Genomic DNA, 10885 nt, shown 5'->3' with positions numbered 1-10885 from the left:
TTTTTTTTTTTTTGGCCAGTCCTGGGCCTTGGACTCAGGGACTGAGCACTGTCCCTGGCTTCCTTTTGCTCAAGGCTAACACTCTGCCACTTGAGCCACAGCGCCACTTCTGGCTGTTTTCTGTATATGTGGTGCTGGGGAATCAAACCCAGGGCCTCATGTATAGGAGGCAAGCTCTCTTGCCACTAGGCCATATCCTCAGCCCCTGGAGATGAATTTTGGGAGAAGTTTTACCAGTGTGTTATATAGGATGATGACTCTAGATTACTGGTGTGTCTGACAGAGCTGGATGAATACACACAATATTAAATTGGTAAAACGAGGAGTTTGAGAAACTCGAATGTTAAGAAAAATAGCCCAGAGCTAGGTGTCTCAAGAGCAAATACAAGGATAAAATTTTTGGCCTTGACTGGGAATGTGGCTTAGTAATAGAGTGCTAGCCTTGAGCAAAAGAAGCTCAGGGACAGTGCCCAGGCTGTGTGTTCAAGCCTCAGGACTGGTCTAAATAAATGAATAAAACTAATGTAAGGGAGCTACTTTTAAAAAGAAAAGAAAATTCAACTTCCTAGAATTTGGTGAGTGCAAGGGGGGATTTATGGTGGCAATCTGGGCTGAGCCTGGACAGGAAATAGTGTGAGATTTATCTCACAGCTGTGGTTCAAGTGGTGGAACACAAGCCTTGAGTGAAAAAGCTAAGGGTCGGCTCCCAAGCCCTGAGTTCATGCCCCAGAATTGGTTTACAACTGTAAACTTATAAGTCTAGAATTATTGAGAAGCTTCAGCTGCTAGCCCAGAACCAACAAGTGCCACTGCCAAGGGAAAACAATGTTGAAAAAGAATGTCAACTGGCTGAGAATGTGGCTTAGTGGTAGAGTGCTTGCCTAGTATGCATGAAGCCCTGAGTTCAATTCCTCAGCACCACATAAATAGAAAAAGCTGGAAGTGGAGCTGTGGCTCAAGTGGTAGAGTGCTAGCCTTGAGCAAAGAAGCTCAGGGACAGTGTGCAGGCCCTGAGTCCAAGCTCCAGGACTGGCAAAAAACAAACAAACAAACAAAAAACAATGTCAATTGACTGTGACAATGTAGGGGGAGGGACTGTTGTCAACCTAGAATGATATTGTATTCTGGGGAGCGAGAAAATCTACTGAGCACTGTTAAAGGTGATGAATGAACTTTTAAAAAATATTGTCAAAGTGATGTACAGATGGGTTACAGTTTTGTACATAAGGCAGTGAGTATATTTCTTGTTCAACTTGTTACCTCCTCCCCCGCCTTGCCCCCCACAAATAAGTTTTAGTAGTCAGTTTGCAACTGCCTGCCTGGGGCTACCCCAGAACTAGGAGCAGTTGCAGCCTCCAGGGGGCGAATTTCTTTCCTTTCTTCCTTTCCACAGGCTTCTCCTTTCCCGAAAGTCTCCCTTTAACCCCAGGCCTTGCCAATAAGAAAGGAGAGGCGGGGACGGCGGACCCCTACGCGCCCGCCCGCACCGTGCCCCCAGACATACGGGAAGTCTCCCCGGGACCGACCCGGCGGCTCCGCACCGCCCGGGACCCCCGGCTCAGGGTGACCCGGCTGTGCAGAGAGGTTGCGGCCTCCTGGGCCGGACCAGATCCCCGGGTCCCGCGGATGCTCGGCCCCCACAGGCACTCTTACCACTTGAGCCATACCTCCAGCCCTTAGCTAATAACTTTTGAGGCAAAAAATTGAGGATTTGCAAAATGTGTGGTTATATCAGTGGTTAAACAGGGGATGGAGGAGCCCTGTAATTGTATTGCAAAGGGCATTTGCTTGCTTGCTCTGTTCTATTTCTCCTAAATTTGGAAGGTCAGGATTCTTTGATCTATTTACTCATATTGAAGCAATTGGAAAAAAAAGAACAAAACATTTCACCTGTTTTCTGTTGATCTAGATTGTGTTTTTTTTTTTGCCAGTCCTGGGCCATGGAATCAGGGCCTGAGCACTGTCCCTGGCTTCTTTTTGCTCAAAGCTAGCACTCTGCCACTTGAGCCACAGTGCTACTTCTGGCTGTTTTCTATATATGTGGTGCTGGAGAATCAAACCCAGGGCTTCATGTATATGAGGCAAGCACTCTTGCCACTAGGCCATATTCCCAGCCCTTGATCTAGATTGTGTAACTTGTCTCAGTTGAGAAAGTCTGAGAACTGCGGTATGACAGAAAGACACTTTTAGGTTCTGCTCGTGGACCCAAGGTTTTGTGTATTTGAGAACTGATGTGTGGAATGTAGTATAACTTTTAAAGTTGGTCTTTGTGTCATTTTGTGATATCAGGATTCTAAACACCTTAAATTTTTTGGATGGACAAGTGTCTTTGACTGTTTTTTCATAAATCCCTTTCAGGCACTGTGTAAATTTATGTTAATGAGGTGATTCAGGGTACCACCCCACTATGACTTTCTGGAAGAGACTGGGAGAGTAAACCCATACTTTGTACTGGCGTGTGCAGTGGTGGCTGTGTGGTGGCACTGACTCCTGAACTCATGCAATCTCTGCTACGTTTTGTGGTGTCAGAATAACCTGTAGAACGTCCCTTGAACATTTTGGTGGTCAGCACAGTCCCATATTTGGTGTCAGACATGTTGGCAAATAGGCTTACTTGATGTAACATCATAATTTCCAGTTCTGTCCCATTTGCAGTAGGCAACATAAGTTTATTCTTATGGCTGGGTAAAATTCTATTATGTGTACTACTTTTTTTTCCCTCACCGGATTCATCCATTCACTTAGCCTGATTCTATAGTTTAGCTATTATCAATAATGCCATGTGGCAGGTCAATTCTGCAATCTTAGCTACTTGGGAAGTGGAGATTTGGGGACTATGTTTTGAGGGCAACCTGGGCATAACAGTTCTTGAGATTCCATCTCAATGATTGGTTGGGTGTGATGGTGCCTGTCATCCTAGCCTCAAAGGAAACACAAATGGGATCACAATCCAGGTCGACCTGGGAATAAAGTGAGTTCCTGCACAGAAAAAAAGGATTGCCAGAACCAAGAGACATTCCACAGAATGGGGGAAAAAACCTACCCAGCTATTCAACAGATAAAAGATGAATAATTTCCAGTTACAAAAGCCCAAAATGGAGTTGTGGCTCAAGTGATAGAGTGCTGTTCTATCTTTTTTTTTTTTTTTTTTTTTTTTTTTGGCCAGTCCTGGGGCTTGGACTTTGGGCCTGAGCACTGTCCCTGGCTTCTTTTTGCTCAAGGCTAGCACTCTGCCACTTGAACCACAGTGCCACTTCTGGCCATTTTCTGTATATGTGGTGCTGGGGAATCGAACCCAGGGCCTCATGTATATGAGGCAGGCACTCTTGCCACTAGGCCATATCCCCAGCCCCTAGAGTGCTGTTCTTGAGTAAAAAAAACCAAGGGACAGTGCCTAGGTAGGCCAAGTGCAGTCTCATACACTCACAAAAATTAGAGCCTCACAGACTTTCACTTCTGGGCTAACTTCAAACTGAAATCCTTAGATCCTAGCCTCCTGAGTAGCTAGGATTACCTGCAATGCTCTGGCTACCAGTTTCTTTCATTAGCCTTTTCTTTTTCCCCCTACTCCCTGTTTTTTGTTTTTACTATGTAACCCATTCTGCCTTGAACTCAAAATCCTGCTGGAGTTTCTGTCATATATGGGTTAACTATAATATTCTCTTTTTTTTGCCAGTCCTGGGCCTTGAACTCAGGGCCTGAGCACTGTCCCTGGCTTTTTTTTTTTTTTGGCTCCAGGCTAGCACTCTACCACTTTAGCCACAGCACCACTTCCAGCTTTTCCTGTTTATATGGTGCTGAGGAATCAAACCCAGGGTTTTGTGCATGCTAGTCAAGCACTCTACCACTAGGCCATAACATTCACAGTTCCTAGTAAACTTGGTAAACTAGTTTTTGTTTCCCAAAGGTTTTTTGTTTTTGTTTTTGCAGTCTTGGGGCTTGAACTCAGGGCCTGGGCTCTGTCCCTGAGTTTCTTTTGCTCAAGGCTAGCATTTGCCACTTGAGCCACAGTGCCACTTCCGGCTTTTTCTGTGTATGTGGTACTGAGGAATCAAACCCAGGGCTGTATGCAAGCACTCTACCACTAAGCCACATTCTCAGCCTGTTAAAGGTGTTTTGTGGGAGTTAATTTTATACATCTCTGCAAGAGGTGTAATGGTGGTGACTTTGTGCTGTAAGAACATGTGTCAAGCCTGTAGTCCTAGCTACTTAGGAGGCTGAGATCTGAAGATTGCATTTTGAAGCCAACCCAGGTAGGAAAACACTAAGCCTGTTTTCAGTGTTTTGTTGGTGAGGTCCATTCCAGCTACCAGTGGATCCAAAACTTTGTTGTCACATGTCTAATAATTTTCAGTCTCAGGATAGCTGCTTTTGCTCTCACAAGTACTAATTGGTAGGAATTTTCTGTGAGCGGTGTTGCAGTCCCATTGTCCAAAGTGTAATTGTTGGAACTGTTTGCAAAACAGGTGGCCATGTAGTACTGTTCATTTACCCAATTCCTGTCAGAATTGCTACTGTGGCTCAAGTGGTAGAGTGCTAGCCTGGAGCAAAAAGGTAGCCAGGGATAGTGCTCAAGCTCTGAGTGCAAGCCTCAGGACTGGGTGGTGGTGGGGGGAGCTCAAGGACAGCACCATATGTAAGAGATTTTCAAGTAGACCATGGATTATGGAGAAAACTCCACCCGGTATTCGGGCAGAAGAGAGAACTTTATTCAGCTGAATTGAGCCGGGTGCTAAATCCAAGGCATGTGTGACAGGCTCTAGAGACACTCCTGGGCCATGCCTTATCTAGGGTAGGGGGTGGGTGGTATGTCCAGGTGGATTAGGGTGTCTCCAGATGGATTTAGGATGTGACTTCAGAGGTGGGGGGAGGTAACCACCTCTAGGTGTGCCAGTTACCTAGGTAACTGGACTGAGATTTAAACAGGAAGGGGCATCTACATGGATCCCTCCCAGGGGACCATACAAAAGTCTTTGGAGGTGATCATTTATGTGCAGTGCTGTGGCTTTCATTATTACTCTTGGATATGTATGTGGGGCATTTTAGGATCCAGTGACCTTTGTGGATGTTGCTGTGACCTTCACACTGGAAGAGTGGACTTTGTTGGATCCTTTCCAAAAGAAGCTCTACGAAGATGTGATGTGGGAAACATTCAGGAACCTGGCTGCTATAGGTAAACATGGCATCCCTCCTCCAATCAGTAAATGACTGTGTGATACTCTCCAGTACTGATGTGCAACTTGGAATATGGAAATGGAATACTGGGGTGAATAGGTCATGAATGATCATAAAATACCACAAATGCATCTGTGATGTAATGATTTTTCTATAATGTTGAATAAATCACAGTGATTTCTTTGTGACTAAATTTTAGGGAAAAAACAGAATGAAGGAAATATTGAACATGGCTACAAAACTACCAGCAGAAATCTAAGGTAATTTGCCCTCACTGGAAAAAACTGTGTACCTCAAATATCATGGAGTGTAAGAACCTTCAAAACTAAGCACATGCCAAGCACCTGTGGCCCATGCCTGTAATCCCACTACTCAAGAGACTGAAATCTGAGGATGGCAGTTTGAAGCCAGCCTGGGCAGAAAAGTCCATGTGACTCTTACCTCCACTGAACTTCCAAAACGTAAAACGTCAGAAGTAAATGTATGGCTCAAGTAATAAAGTGCTAGGCTTGAGCAAACTTTGGAGAGACACTTTCCAATAGTTTGAAATAAAAACTATTGCTCCATTTTTCCCCTCCTTTTAACTTCAGGCTTTGGATACAAGGGATATATTAAATGAAAATGAGGTCGGGCACTGGTGGCTCACTCCTACCATCCTAACTACTGAGGAGGCTGAGATCTGAGGATCGTGTTTCAAAGCCAGTCCAGGCAGGAAAGTTTGAGGCTCTTCAGTTAGCCACCAGAAAACTGGAAATGCTACTGTGGCTCAAGTGGTAGAGCACTAGTTTTCAGCTAAGAGCTCAGGGACAGTGCCCAGGCCCAGAGTTCAAGCCCCATGACTGACCAAAAAAAAAAAAAAGAAAGAAATGAAAATGAATTTTAGATTTAGACTGAACCTCATCTCCAGCATACTGGATATTGAAGAATTTCAAATGTTAACCTATAGTGTGTATATGTGTGTCTGTGGATGAGCTGGTCCTGGGTCTTGAACGCAGGGACTAGGTACTTTCCCTTTGCTTTTTTGCTCAAGGCTAGCACTCTGCCTCTTGAGCCACAGCTACTCCTCTGACTTTTTGCTGTTTAATTGGAGAGAAAAGCCTCACAGACATGCCTGTTTGGGCTGACTTTGAACTGTGATCCTCCTGTCTCAACCTCCAGTCCCTGGTGCCTGGCTTGCCACTATGCTTTTTACCCTAAGGGATACCTTTTCACTTAAGCAGTACCTAATTATTAGTATTTATACTAAACATACAGTGTTCCCCTTCTGTCTGTGACCGTGGTGTTATACCACCATGTGTGAATTCCACACTTTGGGGAATCATTTACCTCAGCCTTGCTGCTGTCGTTCAGTTCATTGGTGTTCATAAATCATTTTAGAAGACAGAGATCCAACACTGGTTTTGGGAAACAACTGATTTTTTTTAAATAAAAAAACTATTGTAAGCCAGCTGCCAGTGGCACATTCCTGTAATCCTAGCTACTCAGGAGGCTTAGATCTGATAATCATGCTTTGAAGCCTGCCTCAGTAGGAAAGTCCCTGAGACTCTTCAATAAACTACTCAGAAAAAGCCAGAAGTGGCGTTGTGGTCCATGTGGTCGAGTGTTAGCCTTGAGTATAAAGAGGCTCAGGGACAGCACCCAGGCTCTGAGTTCAAGCCCCAGGACTGCCCCCCCCCCCACAAAAAAAGTTGTAATTCTCTTTTCATGTTTAACAGAAGTTATGTGGTAAAGAGACTCTGTGAATGTGAAGAAAGCAATCAGTATGGAAAGACATGCCAGCAGATTCCAGAACATGTTGTGACTGAGAATCTTCCTCCTGGATTACTCCCGTGTGAACAGTACCACGGTAAGGAGCTTGTTGTTGCTCATTCATCTCTGTGCAGGCCCCTCTGTGCTCACAACCACACACAGACCCTGTGGGAATCGGAAGACTAATACAAGAAATGTAGGAGAGGCTGCTCTTTCTCCCAGTACTTGAAGAGCCACGAATGCTGTTGTGCCAGAGAAAAGCCTTATGGAAATAAACCATCTAAGGAGGCGCATTGGTGTCTCCCTTCTGTCCAAAACCATGAGAGCACTGTCAAAGGAAGTAGCCCTCCACATAAGCAGCATGGAAGAGCCTTCACGAGAAAAAAGCACTCACACTAAAGAGGAGCCATCCATGTCTGAAGAACATGGTGAAGCAAGAAGTTGCAATGGAGGGCAGCTTTGTGAAAGTAAGCTATGCAGAAAAGTCCTAAAAAAAAACCTCAGGTTCAGACACATGAGGGAGCTCAGGGTGGAGAGAAACGTTATGGATGTAAGCAATGTGGAAAATCCTTTTGTTATTTTTACGTGAAAATACATGAGAGGATTCACTCGGGAGAGAAACCCTATGCATGTCAGCAGTGTGAGAAAGCCTTCACTAGTTCCAGTCATCTCCAGAGACCCAAGAGCACTCACACGGGAGAGAAACCTTACAAGTGCAAGCAGTGTGGAAAAGCCTTCAATTGTGGTTTTACGTTAAAGTTCATGAGAGGATTCACTCCGGTGAGAAGCCTTATTTATGCAAGTAATGTGGGAAGGCCTTCACAAGGTCCAGTCACGTGCAGAGACATAAAGAGACGCACAACAGAGAGAAACGTCATATATGTAAGCAATGTGGGAAAGTCTTCAGTCAAGTGTTTTGCATGAAAATCCGTGAAAGACTCCATTTTGGAGAGAAACATGAATGTAAACAATGTGGAAAAGCCTTCCTTTCTTCCAGTGCCCTTAAGAGACACAAAAGGACTCACACGGGAGAGAAATCCTATGTGTGTATGCAGTGCGGAAAAGCCTTGTCATTTTTACATCAAAATACATGAAAGAACTCATTCCCAGGAGAGGCCTTATTTATGTAAACAATGTGGGAGAACCTTCCTGAGGTCCAGCCACCTCCAGAGATATGAACTGACTCACAGTAAGGACAAACCATTCGTATGTAAGCAGTGTGGGAAAGGCTTTAGGCAGAATTTTTACATGAAAGTGCATGAAAGAAATGGTGGAGAGAAACTGGAATGTCAGCAGTGTGGAAAAGCTTTCCCTTTTTTAAGTACTCTTAAGAGGCATGAAAGGACATACTGGAGAGAAGCTCTATGGGTGTGTGCAGTGCGGGAAGGCCTTCTCACGTTCTGACCTCCTAAAAGCACATGAGAGAATCCACAAAGGGGATGAACCCTATGCATGTGAGACATGTGGGAAAGTCTTTGCTCACTCTTCTCTCCTTAAAAGACATGAAAAGATACACCTGAGAGGGGCTGGGGATATGGCCTAGTGGCAAGAGAGCTTGCCTCCCATACATGAAGCCCTAGGTTCCATTCCCCAGCACCACGTATACGGAAAACGGCCAGAAGGGGCGCTGTGGCTCAAGTGGCAGAGTGCTAGCCTTGAGCAAAAAACAGCCAGGGACAGTGCTCAGTCCCTGAGTTCAAGGCCCAGGACTGGCAAAAAAAAAAAAAAAAAAAAAAGATACACCTGAGACAAAACCATGCACTCTGACCAGTGTGCGAAAGTCTTCATTCTCTTCAGTTGCCCCCAGCACTAGGAAAGAACTTACAGTGCAAAGAGATCCTGGTGGTGTAAGCCATAGTGATGTCATCATCCTCACAAGACACCTGGAAACTCCTCAGAGAACACACTGTACGGAAGTGCCATAGAAAAACCCTGCTCTAATCAGCATTCCCTTTACCAGTCATACACATGGAAGCAAGGAGGACATGTCTTGGTCATCCCCTTCCATTTTACTAAGATGAAAGAACTCATGCTGGAATGAAAACAAACATAAAATGTGTGAACTTGGCAGGCACCAGTAGCTCACACCTGCAACCCTAGCTACTCAGGAGGCTGAGATATGAGGATCATGATTTGAAGCCAGCCTGGGCAGGAAAGTCCCTGTGAGACTCTTAATCGCCCATGAACCACTCAAAAACAGAAGCAGTGCTGAGGCTCAAGTGGCAGAATACTAGCCGTGAGCACAAAGAGGCCCTGAGTTCAAGCTCCACAACCTACAAAAAAATAGTGTGAATTCTCCAGTAGACATTTCTGTTGCTCACCAAAATACAGCTGATCCCTCACAGTGCAATGACTTTGAAGCACGGAGTGCAGCTCAGCTCAATCCACACAAGTGAAGGAAGACAGTATACAGAAAAACTGAACACACGTGCAAAAGTGTTTGTTTCCCATGTGGAAATATACATGGGATCTCAGCTGATGTCACCAAGTTGGATGGTAGCCATCTCTGTCTGCTGGCATTTGGGCAGTGGAAGTGATTGTTGCATCTACTCAAGGCTTACCTCAATGTATTAGAAGTTTAATGGCAACCTAAAGTACTTACTGAGATTCTGCTTCAGAGAATGACAAAACAAATAACTCCCAAACCTGGGACTAACTAGTAGCTCACAACTGTATTCCTAATTACTTGAGAGGCCATCCCTGGAGGAAAGTCCAAAAACCCCTTCTCAGCCGACATCTGGGTAGTGTTGCATACTTGGCATTATAATTATATGGGAAGCCGAATGTAGGAGGATTGTGAGTTCCAGGCCAGCCGGGGTGGTGGTGGTGGTGGTGGTGGTGGTGGTGTGTGTCAGACCCAGTCCTGGGGCTTGAGCTTGGGGCCTAGAAACTGTCCCTGAGCTGCTCAAGGTTAGTGTTATACCACTTGAGCTATAGCTACACCTTCAGTTTTTTTTTGTTTGTTTTTGTTTTGTTTTGCCAGTCCTGGGGCTTGAACTTGTGGGAACCTGTAAGTTCAGGGCCATGAGGTCTGCCAAAGAGAATTGGAATGCCATTCTCTGATTCTCAGAAGGCTGACAGCTGCCTGAGAAAGATCGCTTGCCCTTAGCATTACAGAGGTCACAGATTTCACCCTGGGTGTAAACGATTCAGCTTCAGGACTTCTGGAGCCAGGCAGGAGCCTATCCAGATTGTGTTTGTTTCTGCTCACATTCACCTCCTGTTTTCAGGAAGTCACCAATCCTAGGATTGTTTCCCACCACTCTGGTGTCAGTAAAGTCAAAGAAACTGCTACCTTGTTTTCTGCATGTATTCTTCTATTTGATGTTGAATAAAAGACCTGTTCATGGGACCCTCTGGATCTGTTGCCGATGGCACACAACAGGTCCCCTGACACCCCAAAACTGATTTCATGGTCCAGTCTCCATCATTGCTTTCCTCCCTGCCTCAGTGGGACAAGGTGCTCGCAGCGGTTTGCAACATGAACTGAGTACTGTCTCTGGCTTCTTTTTGCTCAAGGCTAGTACTTTACTACTTGAGCCACGTATAAGTGGTGCTGAGGAATCAAACCCAGGGCTTCATGCTAGGTAAGCACTCTACCACCAGGCCACATGCCCAGCTCTACTTCCAGCTTTTTTGTGTGTGGATAATTGGGCAGTTCTTACCCAGGCTGGTTTTGAACTGTGATCCTTATATCAGCCTGAGTAGCTAGGATTACAGGTGTGAGCCATTGGTGTCCAGTGTGGGTAGAATTTGAGCGCACAAGAGCTCAACATAATGGCATTTGCCTGCAACTGCTAGCCAGGTGCTCTACTGTTGTGTCATGCCTGCATCCCTGTGTGTACAAGGTCAAGTAGGGTCCTGATTCACCTCGGGCCTGCCCCAAGACCCCCTTCTCCCTCCTTGTGGATTCCCTTCCTATTGACATAACAGATTGTACCATCAAGTTGAGCTGCTGCTG

The 10885-nt window shown here is 45.3% G+C and overlaps 1 pseudogene; it reads left to right on the top strand.

The window, feature by feature from the left end:
• The first annotated feature begins 4940 nt into the window (after positions 1-4940).
• LOC125347712 lies at positions 4941-8440 on the top strand (annotated as a pseudogene).
• The last annotated feature ends 2445 nt before the right edge of the window (positions 8441-10885 follow it).

Source organism: Perognathus longimembris, chromosome 3 (genome assembly GCF_023159225.1).
Source record: "Perognathus longimembris pacificus isolate PPM17 chromosome 3, ASM2315922v1, whole genome shotgun sequence".
Classification (NCBI taxonomy): domain Eukaryota; kingdom Metazoa; phylum Chordata; class Mammalia; order Rodentia; family Heteromyidae; genus Perognathus; species Perognathus longimembris.
Note: the sequence above shows the minus strand (reverse complement) of the source record. Positions and strands in the feature narration are given on the sequence as shown.